This window comes from Apium graveolens, chromosome 6 (assembly GCF_009905375.1).
Source record: "Apium graveolens cultivar Ventura chromosome 6, ASM990537v1, whole genome shotgun sequence".
NCBI classification, from domain to species: Eukaryota; Viridiplantae; Streptophyta; class Magnoliopsida; order Apiales; family Apiaceae; genus Apium; species Apium graveolens.
In genome coordinates this window covers 170,230,300-170,243,136 of record NC_133652.1, presented here as the reverse complement: position 1 = coordinate 170,243,136, position 12,837 = coordinate 170,230,300, and the positions used below count along the sequence as shown (strand labels likewise).

General features: G+C 33.2%; 1 long non-coding RNA gene across 1 annotated transcript; it reads right to left on the bottom strand.

Moving 5' to 3' along the window:
- Positions 1-7,331: 7,331 nt before the first annotated feature.
- LOC141663635 (uncharacterized) lies at positions 7,332-9,271 on the bottom strand. The gene is made up of 4 exons (XR_012551584.1): positions 8,994-9,271; positions 8,475-8,530; positions 8,335-8,394; positions 7,332-8,256 (listed from the first exon to the last, which is right to left on the bottom strand). It is a non-coding gene; the product is annotated as an uncharacterized LOC141663635 (long non-coding RNA).
- Positions 9,272-12,837: the final 3,566 nt, after the last annotated feature.

Below are 12,837 nucleotides of genomic sequence, written 5' to 3'. Positions count from 1 at the left end.
ATCATAAACACAAGTACTTCTCAAGATACACCCACATACACCTTATATGCTCTATCTAGTACCACATACATGGATTGCAACTCAACATCTCAAGCCTTTAGCAAGAACATAATCAATACAAACTCAAACAAACACAATCCTTTGAATCTTAACACTACAACAAACATACCTCTTAAATCCAACCATAAAACCTTAAAGGGTTGAAAGTTATACCTTCTTGGACACTAGGAAGGTTAGTGCTAGGATTATTGAGGCTTGGTTTGCTTAGAAAACACTTAGAAGGGCTAGATACTTAAATCTCGAATGTAACTCGAGTTATTCTTGTAAGGTCATTAGATTAGTTTTACTTTCAATCATGTAATGTAATTGAAGACTCAAGAAGGCTATCCAATGGAGATGATACAAAGAAGAAGACGAGGCATACAAGAAGTCTAAACAAAGAAGAAGACTTATGTAATAAGTAGTTGTATTTATTTCCATCACCATATTAGATTGACCTTGATCTTTATCATGAGCTTGATAAAGATCACATAGGATGGGGCCATAACCAAACACATTTACTTTATTGCACTTTACATTTACTTGTTTATTTAATTTTATATATGAGATATATGCCTATGTTTACCATGCGATGATAGAGTTAGGTGAACTTAAATCAATATATGGCGTGCTCTAGAAAATCTAGAATAGGAATCGTTTCTTACCTTAACAATAAATATTATGAATACGATCATGAGATTCTTGTGTTTATGAAACACGTAATTGAATATGAATTTTCAATATTGAGAGAAAGGATGATTCTGTCAACAACAGATTTCTATCTGTAAGAAAGGGTTATTAAGTGACGCCTCTTGACAATGCTCCACCTGATCTGGGAATCATCTGATTATCGATTATTGATTTGAAATATTTAATTTAAAAGGAAGAATCTCTTTATAATATGATTATGATTGTAACGTAATATAATCCCTCTAAAATTAAATAATATCAAGTAGTAATTGGCCAATGACACAACGGGCTTGTGTCGGTCATAGCCTTCCAACATGGTAGAAAGTGGTTCTTATTTTTAAATCATTGTCGTTTCGTGCTACAGCCGAGGGCTTTGATTTCGAAATAAGAAATACTTGTCTATTACATAGAGATGTGTACATTGAATTAGAATCTAAAGGTCGGTACGTGCTACAGCCGTGGGCCGTTGGAGACTGATTCAATTGTACGAAATGTTGGGTTAGACTTGACTTATAATATTGAGTTTGTCGTGCCACAGCCGTGACTCAAATATTCAAGAGGCTAAACTTATATTTGGGAATAACATAAGATGTAATTGACAAGAGTTGTCTGCCTATTGAACATCACATGACGTTTCGTGCCACAGCCGAGGTTGTGTGATGGAATGTACGATCCCTATTCCCACTAGCAATATGAATGCTTAATTTTCACTTAGGGGTTGAAAAAAATTAGATAAACTAGTGGGAGACACTTATGAATAAAGACCTGATTCATATAGTGTTTTGAAATGAAATTGAATATTTGCTAAGTGTTGTTATGTGTTTATCATTTACAGATTTACTATATTTGTCATGTCTTCTGCACTATCACTCCGGAGCATACTAGATGCTCACAAGTTGACTGGTCCTAATTTAGCTGTTTGTTTTCACTGTAACAAGTTGGGGCACTGGAAGAGGAACTGCAAGGTTTACCTTGCAGAATTGAAGAAGAAGAAGGGTAGTAAGACTACCGCTACTGATTCAGGCATGTTCATGATCGAAGTTAATATGTCACTAGGTCAAATTTCTACTTGGGTATTAGATACCGCCTGTGGTTCTCATATTTGCAATTCGTTGCAAGGACTAAAGGGAAGTAGGACTCTTGAAAAAGATGAGGTGATTCTACGTATGGGCAATGAAGCAAGGGATGCGGCCATATCTGTAGGATCATTTAGTTTACATATGCCTACGGGCAAGACTATTATTTTGAATAATTGTTATTACGTTCCCTCTATTGTGAGGAATAATGTTTCTATTCCTATGTTGGATGTGGATGGTTTTTCATTTATTATTAAGAATAATGAATGTTCTATCCTTAGAGATAATGTTCTTTTTTGGACGTGGCATTTTAAATAATGGTCTGTATGTATGTGACGTAGAGCATGATTTACTTCAGATTGAACAAACTAATAAAAGAAAACGAGATGATGAAAATCTGACCTATTTATGGCACTGTAGGCTAGGTCATATTAGTGAAAATAGACTGTGGACATTGCATAAGGAAGGGTTACTTGACCCCTTTGATTTTGAATCATATCCTACATGTGAGTCTTGTCTATTGGGTAAAATGACCAAATCTCCATTTAGTGGACATGGAGAGAGGGCTGCAGATTTGCTAGGATTGGTACACACAGATGTATGTGGACCAATGTCTACGCAAGCCATGGGTGGATTTTCGTACTTCATTACTTTCATAGATGATAGATCTAGATTCGGATATGTGTATTTAATGAAACACAAGTCTGAAGCCTTTGAAAAGTTCAAAGAATATAAACATGAAGTTGAGAAACAAACCAAACACAGTATTATAACTCTTCGATCAGATCGAGGTGGTGAATACTTGAATGGAGAGTTTCTAGATTATCTCAAAGAAAATGGTATAGTCTCCCAGTAGACTCCTCCATACACTCCACAGTTAAATGGGGTATCTGAAAGGAGAAAACGAACTTTGTTAGACATGGTTCGGTCCATGATGAGCTATGCGAATCTTCCAGTATTCCTATGGGGTTATGCATTAGAAACCTCAGCATATTTACTGAATAAGGTGTCTTCCAAATCTGTTCCTCAAACACCATATGAGATATGGAAAGAAAGGAAACCGAGTCTTAAACACGTTAAGATTTGGGAATGTCCAGCTTATGTCAAGAAAGTTGACCCAGATAAGCTGGAATCTCGATCCGTAAAATGTAATTTTGTGGGATATCCTAAAGAGACTTTGGGGTATTACTTTTACACCGATCATCGGGTATTTGTCTCCAGACATGCTACCTTCTTGGAAAAGGAGTTTATCCTTGAAGGAAATAGTGGAAGGAGTTTATCGTTCTTGGATCGCTATTAAAGACCTCCATCTTTCCATTAACGTAAAACTTCTTAAGGTAAACATACTGAGCTACGAATTAAATATTATTTTTTTCGCATGGATCCTACGGAGGGTTTCGGTTTTTTTAAGATTAAATTTACGTTTTCGCTGCGTTTATGTGCTAAAAACCCTTCAAGTCGTTCCTAAATAGTCCAAATATACCAAAACCGACCAATCACTCCAAAATAAATGAAAAACAAACACCAAAAAAATGGGGTACAACATTAATCCTCAGAAAAGAAAGATGATTATTGATGAAAAAATAAAAACTTTACAGAACACGAAGGAATACGTAAAAAAATATGGTCTCGCAGGAGAAAAGAAAAAAGAAGTTCGCATCGGACTATTAGCTTGACCTTTACCCGTAATCATTAATCAGGATTGTTATCTTGAACGACTTGGTTAGTGTATATCATTCTTATTGCAGTCTCATATTTGTAAAAGTTATTATATTACACTTTCTTATTGGTACACTTCAAATTTAGGCTATTTAAATATTTAATTAAAAATCTGAACTTACAATGCAAATGACTAATTTGAAATATGTACATAAATTTTTAAATATTTTAACTTGTATCATCCATTTTTTAAAATAAACAAACATTGAACATGTATCATTGATATATTATATAATAAAAAGACATCATATCAAATCAATATTCCTCTCTCCCGGTTTTGTTTTCCAGAATTACCATTTTTTCTCGATCCTAAAAAAATTGTCTACATTCTATAAGTGTGATCGATAAAATATAAAAAGATGAATAAAATGAAAAAAGAAGGTGAATATTGTTATCCTAGTTCTGTATTATGGTAATTATTAATTTATTTTGGTTAATTGAATAAAACGTGGATTTTAATTGATGGACAAGAAAACGGAACGGAGGAAGTCTTAAATTATGAGTAGCGTTAAATACTCTAAATTAGTTCCCGAATTTGATTCTAAATGACTTAGCACAACACTCATGTTTCAATTTGTAGTAAATCTTGGCGTACATCCTAATTTACTACAAACTTACTATCCATGTTTTAACAAGCAGTTTTCTCTTTTATTCTTAACTTACTTGGCTTTTAACTTTTCTTTACTTTTAAAACTTCCTTAATAAAACAAAAGCTTTTATTTTTTTTAATCAAGTAAATTTTCAATAAAAAATAATTAACATATATTAATATTATAAAATAGTTCAAATATTTATTACAGATATAATAATATTCAATCAAAAAATAAAATATTTACATAGTTGTTACAATAAAATATTAAATAAATAATATAAAATAAATCTATACTTATGTTAATGGTATTTGTTCTTAATGGATTGTTTTGTGTGTATATGTATATATATATTATGTTTTCTCGTTGCAAATTACTAGAAAAAGTTATTTTATCTTAAAAAAAGTTATTTACTTTTTTAATCAAGATTTTTTAATACTTAAATAATCAAGTAGTAAAGTAAATGAAGCAGAGTAAAACAAAACAAAACAAAGTTTTAAAATCAAGAACATGTTATTTTGATTTGATTTAAGAAAAGTGAAGAAAATTTTACATAAAGATCATCGATTAAATTATAATTGAATAATAGAATAAAAGGCCCTCGACTTTATAAATCGTAGAAATATGATATGAAAAAATAAACATTAGTAAGGTATACCAAAATAAAAACATCGAAAACAATAATCAAGTCAAGTGTAGTGCAGATCGGGTTTTCAGTGGTGTGCCATGGGCACACAATAAGAAAGTAGGTATCAAATTTTGATTGATTGCTTTTTAGTTAATATGATGGACCCCTTGTGTGCACAAAAATACCAACAATTAGAAATCACCCAACTCATGGAATAATCATTTGTTATTGTGTGCCCATCACACACTAGACGAATCCATAAAATATAACTAGTATCCTATAAAAGTGGTCGTGAGTTTGTAGTAAATAAGGACGTGCGCTAAGTTTTATTCTTTAATTTGTGGGTACATATTTATATTCACACACATTTTATCTTGTCATCAGAAGGTTGCCAGCATTTTCCTTAAGTAATTGAATTTTTTTCCATATATATATATATCTATATTATCAACAATATACTACAATACAAGAGAAACAGGGTAAGATATAATGTAAGTTAATACATTGGTGAAAAACACTTGTAAAAACATTAAAACCGCTCTCCTTCCCTACCAGAAACCCTAAACTTTATTTTTGAGTTTAAGGATGTCATCAGACTTTTGGTTAATCTTTTATTTTTCTCTTCCGACTTTCTTTGTTTTTAAATAAATCTTCATCGTTACTGAGAGTTTACTACCTCCCACACTTTCTTTGTTTTTAAATAAATCTTCATCGTTACTGAGAGTTTACTACCTCATTCGTGGGTTTTTTCAAGGGTTGTCAAAAAAATTCGAAAAACCTAATATTGGTCTGAAAAATCCGCATTCGCATACGAGAAAAAGCGGATTTTGTCCATATCCGAAAGAAAGCGGTTATTATATGTATCCGAATCTGGGATATTCAAATCTATATATATATGATATTTAACTTATATAAATATATAATTTAAATTTTACTCTATTAGCTTACAGTGTGTGTATATGCATTAAATAATATCAATTAATCATTCAATCATACTGAGACTGTTTCCGTGAATACCCCCGGCTTAGTGCAATAAATATATAGTATGACATATATATATATATGCATATATATATATATGTGTGTGCGAAAAGCAATACCTGAGTTCATGGTTGTATTCACATGAGACTTATTCACAAAGAAAATAACAGTCATTCCAACTTAAAATTCAGTCTGACTCGCTTGACCCGCCGAGTTGACACACTAGGCCGCCGCCAAGTTTCTGCCATTTGGACGAGCTGATGCCACCATGAGATTGTTGATTATCTGTAATTCTTGGAACCACCATTGCCCGCCTAAAACCATCACCGGAGAGCTTGAATCGCCGCCGTTGAATGGAGACTGTCGTGTGGAGCTTCGAATCAAGGATTTAAGTCTTGAAACCGAGAAAAAGGTAAATGAAATAACACGATTAAGTGTTAGAATCATCAAATTAGAACAAAAGATGAGTTTTTCGAATAAATCGATTTTAGGGTTTGTCAATTTGATAATTTTGGGAATAAAAATGCTGAGATTTTGATATGAATCCATAGGACATGAAGAAAAGAGTCTGAATTCATGATCAAAATTAATTATGGAGCGTTTGTCTGGCCAGAATTTGAGATAAATGAACAGGGTTTCGATGTGAGTGGGGGAGAGGTGCATCAAAAATTCAAATTTAAAACAAACGATGGCCATTGTATCATTTGAGTTTAATCGTAAAAAAATTATTGTAAAATCATCGTTAATACGGTAAGGCCATCTAAATATCCAAAAAATCTGATATCCGTTTGAAATATGCGCATTCGTGTCCGAGAAAAAATGAATATTATATGTATTTGAAATAAAGTGGATATTATTCGTATTTCAATCCAAAAATTGCGGATACAAATACAGATAACGGATACGGATATAAGCAGATCCGTATCCAAATTCTTCGTTTGACAGTCCTAGTTTTTTCTACCTATATATTGGGTTTGTTTCTCTCTCCTCGTGAGAGTTTTTATGTTTGGTTCAGTATCTGGGATCTCAGATTTGTAGAATTTTTGGTTTATTGATTTGGATTGTATGGGATCGCAGTTATGGTTGGTTGTTCAGGTACGTGTTGACAAGTTAGGTACATATATTTTTAAAGACTAGAACAGATTGTTAGATTGTCTCTCCACAAAGGCTGCAAAATTCAGCAATGTTAGCGAGGGGTGTGCCAAAATTAAAGATATGATAAATGATCGTAGTTTGGATGAAGAAAAGTCTGATTTGATCTAATTTAACATATTTTTGGTCAATTTTAATTATCTTTATAGATGTCGTATGGTTTTTAATTAATTAATTATTTACCTTCCAAAGAAAAAGTAAGCCATAATGTATAATTAGTTAATGTATAACTTGTTATCACCTTTCACAAAAAAACACGTTTATAATTTGTAAAGAAAACAATTATCAATGAGTGGGATGAAGTGAATATTACAATTACCTAACTGTTAATTTTCTCTTAAGATCTTTTCGTACAAGTCAACCCCGTCTAATTAATATAACAAAACTAAATTAAAGTTATTTTTAATATATATAACATATAAGTTAATATAATGCATACATATTAGAAAGTTAGAATGTAAAAAGTATAATACATACACATTATTTTATACATCACACTACACCATAAACAGCCTATTGCAACTAAAAATAATGTTGGAATAAATCCAAAATATGTTGAAATAGAGTGCACAACAACAATATTGTTATCCTATACCAACATAGTTATATGTTGCCTTTGAATTAAAACATCCTGAAAAAGTTAGTGGGTCCCACATAACACATAAGTTGCCAACTGTGCCATGTCACATGTGCCACGTCACATGTGCCACATCAACACATATGGGGCCCACCTTTGCCACATCAGCATATATGAGGCAATTATTCAACACTTTATAGGAGCAATGGAAAATTTTTAATTTACAAAAATGGTAGTAAATAATAAACGGTATGTAATATAATAAATTGCCAGAATGTGTTGTATCCTCTCCTCTCATTAGCATACATAAAAAACTCTTTCTCTACCCGCCAGGCCAGAACTTAATTGGAAATTTTAAGGGTATCTGCACAGGATCTATATGTAGTAGCAATCTGGAGTTAAGGTTTTACCTTCTAGGGAAGGCAAGAAACATTCTATCCAAACATGAACTGTAAAATCCATGATTTGAAAAAGATGAAAGGGATATCATGTACAAGTACCGAAGTCCTATAACATTATAGCAGTTGGAAGGCAAATTACTCAGAGAGAAAGGAGGAAAGAGCAGGCTCGCTAATTAGGTTACGGCGATGTAGAAACTTCCATGTGGAAAAAACACCAATTCCAAATTCAAAACACAGTATCGAATTTCCATGCAAGACTGAAAATATACTTGATGAATTTGGCTTTTGATGGAAATGAGGAAATTCCAGAATTACCTCATGCCACTTTCTTGTGCAACGTTTAGTGACATCATAGGCTCCATCTCTTGCAATGGCGATTATATAGTTGAGATTTTTCTTCCAGCTTCAAGCAAATAAAAAAGATTTTGAGAAAAAGTAGTGGTTGAGTATCAAAACTAAAATCAGATTGGCAACGATATACCCCTTCTCATATAGTAATGGATTGTCGTAAATTCCCTCACACGGATCAAAATACATCCATCTATATTTAAAACAAAGCAAACGGCTAAGGGTGTCTCCACAACATCTATATGTAATAGCAATTTGGAGATAAGGTTTTACCTTCCCAGGGAAGGCAAGAAGCATTCAGTCCAAACATGATCTGTAAAATCCATGATCTAAAAAAGATGAAAGTAAATTTCATGTACAAGTACCAAAGTCCCATAACATTATAGCAGTTGGAAGGCAAATTACTCTTTAAAGGGATTTTTTTAGCATTTATCAGTCACCCAAGCAGTAATACTATACTGTAAACAAATACGTGGCAGAAGCAGTTCTCTACTTCTCACCAAGACTCTACTATACTAGTTAGTTAAATTATATGTAACGGCCTAAATATTATCAGTAATTATTTTATTTCCAGGTGCCAATATCATCTTTGACCTATCTCTTTGGCCGTAAACAAGTGACCACGAGGTTAAAAACATTGAGATCTACAGAGTGATGCAGGACTGAGAAAGATGAATTTACGAACTAACAACAATATATTCGATAACAACAAAATCAGACCATACATAAATAAAACATAATCGAATGCATCATATATTAGTAGATGAACTCAAATTAAGAGCCTGATAATACCTGGTGAAATTAAAAACCCCCTAATTCAACTCGATTTGTTGAACCCAATTGTGTCAAATCCCCCAATCAAACCCCTAATTAAGAAACTCACAAATCTTAAACAGCCAAATCTTGAAACACCAAATCTTGGAGCTCTATGAGTTACTTAGAATAATCCATTTTTTTAAAACCCCTAAATCTTGAAGAACCATCGAATGTTTTTGAGTGAGAGAGAGAGAAACGGGTTGTGTGTTTGAAAGTGAAAGGGATGGGCTTTGTGCATTTTTTTAGAATTTTGTTGAAGTCCAGGTCCAAAAAACAAGCGGCAATTTTGCTGCTTCTGAAAATTTTAATTGTCTGCCCTTTGATTTATTTTTACAAATATATTTTGATATAAAAATTATTATTTTCTCATAAATTCGTAAATTTGATTTATTAGATATAAATATTTTTGGTATTTAAAATCACTTCGTGAATTGATCTTATTGATAAATTTTGATATTTAGTAAAATGTTTATTATATTTATAAAATCAAGATTTGACCGTTTCGACCGATATAACCGTTTTGACCAATATAATTACTACTTTATTCGTTATGACAGTTATAACCGTTATAATTCAAGTATGTAGATGCCACGTCAACACTTGTGGGCGCCATGTGCCACATCAATACTTGTGCCATGTCAGTTTTGTAGAGCCTAGTTTGCCCCGTCAGGAAAAATGTATTTTAATATAAAAATATGGCAACACTTTCTCATTGTTACAGCAACATAACCACATTTTGAACCTTTACCAACATAATTTTAATGTCTAAGGCAACACAAAAATGATAATGTTGGACTGACAAAATTAAGGATGGCAAATCCAACAAAATCAATGTCAACATCAACTTTAAATGTGGTAGTAGGTCCTTTATGGTGTAGTGTTACTGTGACGGCCTCAACCCCGGGGTCAGGGGATGACGTCACCAAAATACAACAAACTATGATTATAAACTACTAATTAAACTTTATTATATAAACACGACCCCAAATCAGGATCCGATATAGGTTCAAGTATTATTTAGGTTACAACACAACATCTAATTTATTCCACAACTCGACACTCTAAGATAGTACAACAACTCATCAGACCTCAGGGTCTGATACAACTACCTCAGAGGAGCCGAGACTGGAGGGGGCTGACACTCTATTCTGGTCTGGTCTTCTAGACATCTGCAATACATAAAAACAAAATAAGCCGCAAGGGTGAGAAATCATTTGCTCAACAGTACCACTATATGAATAACAAGTGAACAGTATAAATAAAACAGTATAGGAACAGATATCGAAACTAGTTTACGAAAACAGGTAAAACAGGTATAAACTGGATATCAAAACTAGAATGCTTTGAAAAACAATATCATCTGTAGTGTGCTGTAAAAATACCAGAGTCCAATTTTAGCATGCTATTCCTTTTCTAAACCACTGTTCCATTACAGGAACCATAAATCATCTGTCCCGTTATGGGGACCACAAAACCATTTGTTCCGTTACAGGAACCACTAAACCAAAATCAGATATACAATTGGACGAATCCTAGGGACAGCTGATCAGTCTATCCCACCACAATTTGTTCCAGAACTCAGAGACTAGCTAGGTCTCTGTTATGCTGGACTAAGCGGTCTAAATAGGGCGGCAACCGACTTAGCCTCTTACGCAACCCTGCTGGGCCGTTACGGGCCTCTTACGCAACCAACCATCCAATATCTGATCCGTTTTTATCCAGTTTTCAGAATCAATTACACCTATCTCTTTTTAAACAATTATCTCACAGCACACATTCTAAAATCTTTTCCATTTAATCACAATCTAGAGATAGACATTTTCAGAAGTTACTTTTTCCCCAAAACATCAGTTAATAAAACATATTTAAATACGGGGAATACGTAACTTAAAATGTTCTGTTCCAATACGTAATTTAAATTAACAATCATTCATATATACTGAACTGTAAAAGATTTGTTCAGGGGTACTTGCCTTGCAAAGTTTTACACTAACACTGACTCGGCTCTAACCCGGCTACAACTACTGGATCCTTCAACTCGAACCTATAGAATCGAAATAACCTAGGTTAAACGACTGATTATGCTTGACCGGTTATGCTTGACTTATCCTCACTAAACTAATTACACAACGATACGATTCCCGACTCGTACATATTCCTATAATAATATACACATAATAATGGTACACGTAACAATCAGAGTTTGATTTGTATTTATTTAAATATGTATACTCGGTTCGTATTTAAACGTAATTTTTAGAAAATTTTTGACAGCGACTCCTCTATTTATAGACATACCCGTCGAAACATTAATCAACGTCAATTCCCAACAAATCCCATGCGAATCGTCACGAAAATATTTATTTACTACTAAAAATAATTTATACAAATCATTTTATTTATTCAAAATATTTAGGACTCAGAATAAAATCATCACCGTCCACCGTCCGCTCGTAAAAATTCATCGCGGACGGCACCAAAATTTTTTAGTGCCCAAAAAATATTCAGGTATTCGAATAAATTCTACCGATTATAAAAATCATTTTCTGCACGAATTGAATTTAATATCAGAAATTATCACTCAATAATTGTCTCTAAAACAATTTTAGAGACAATCCAAATATTTTTGAAAATTAAGTTTGCTATAAAATCACTTCTAAAAGTGAAACCAAAATAATATGGTGTAACCCACAATCATACAAACAACCCACGCAACCCCACAATCATATATAATAATAATAATAAATAAAACACAGAGATCAATATCAATATATAATTCTTTATTTAATTAATTATGCAATAATTACACATTTAAATATTACAAAAATATCTGAGTCGTTATATCCTTCCCCCCTTAAAAAGATTCTATCCTCAGAATCTTAACTAATCAAACAAGTGAGGATATTTGTCAAGCATATCTGAATCTAACTCCCAGGTAGACTCTTCTACCCCAGGGTTTCTCCAAAGTACTTTAACTATAGGGATAGATTTATTTCTAAGTACATGCTCCTTACGATCTAATATCTGGATTGATCGTTCCATATAGGATAAATCTGATTGAAACTCGATCGGTTTATACTCAATTACTTGGGTTAAATCAGGGATATACGGCTTCAACATGGATACATGGAATACATTATGAATATGTTGTAACTGCGGTGGTAACGCTATCTCGTACGCAACCTTTCCTATTTGCTTCAAAACTTCGAATGGTCCTATATGCCTTGGGCTGAGCTTACCTTTCTGTCCAAATCAAACTAACCCTTTCCATGAAGAGACTTTCAGCAATACCAGTGACCCTATCTCAAAATTCATATCCTTCCGATGTAAATCTGCATTCTTCCTCTGTCTATCTTGGGCGGCTTCCAATCTTTTCCGAATTAATACCATTGCATCTCTAGTTTGCTGCACTAACTCAGGTCCTAGTACTTTCTTTTCTCCTACTTCATCCCAATACAAAGGTGATTTGCACTTACGTCTATATAAGGCTTCGAAGGGTGGCATTCCAATGTTGGCATGGTAGCTGTTGTTATAAGAGAACTCAATCAACGGTAGATGATCATCCCAATTTCCCTTGAAATCCAAAGCACAAACCCTTAACATATCTTCTATGGTCTGAATCGTTCTCTCACTTTGGCCATCTGTTTGAGGATGATAAACAGTGCTCATATTTAACTTAGTTCCTAAACACTCTTGAAACTTGGTCCAAAATCTTGAGTTCAATCTTGGGTCTCGGTCCAATACGATGGACACAGGAACTCCATGCCTGGTTACTATTTCATCCAAATATATTTTAACCAACCTTTCCAAAGAATATCTC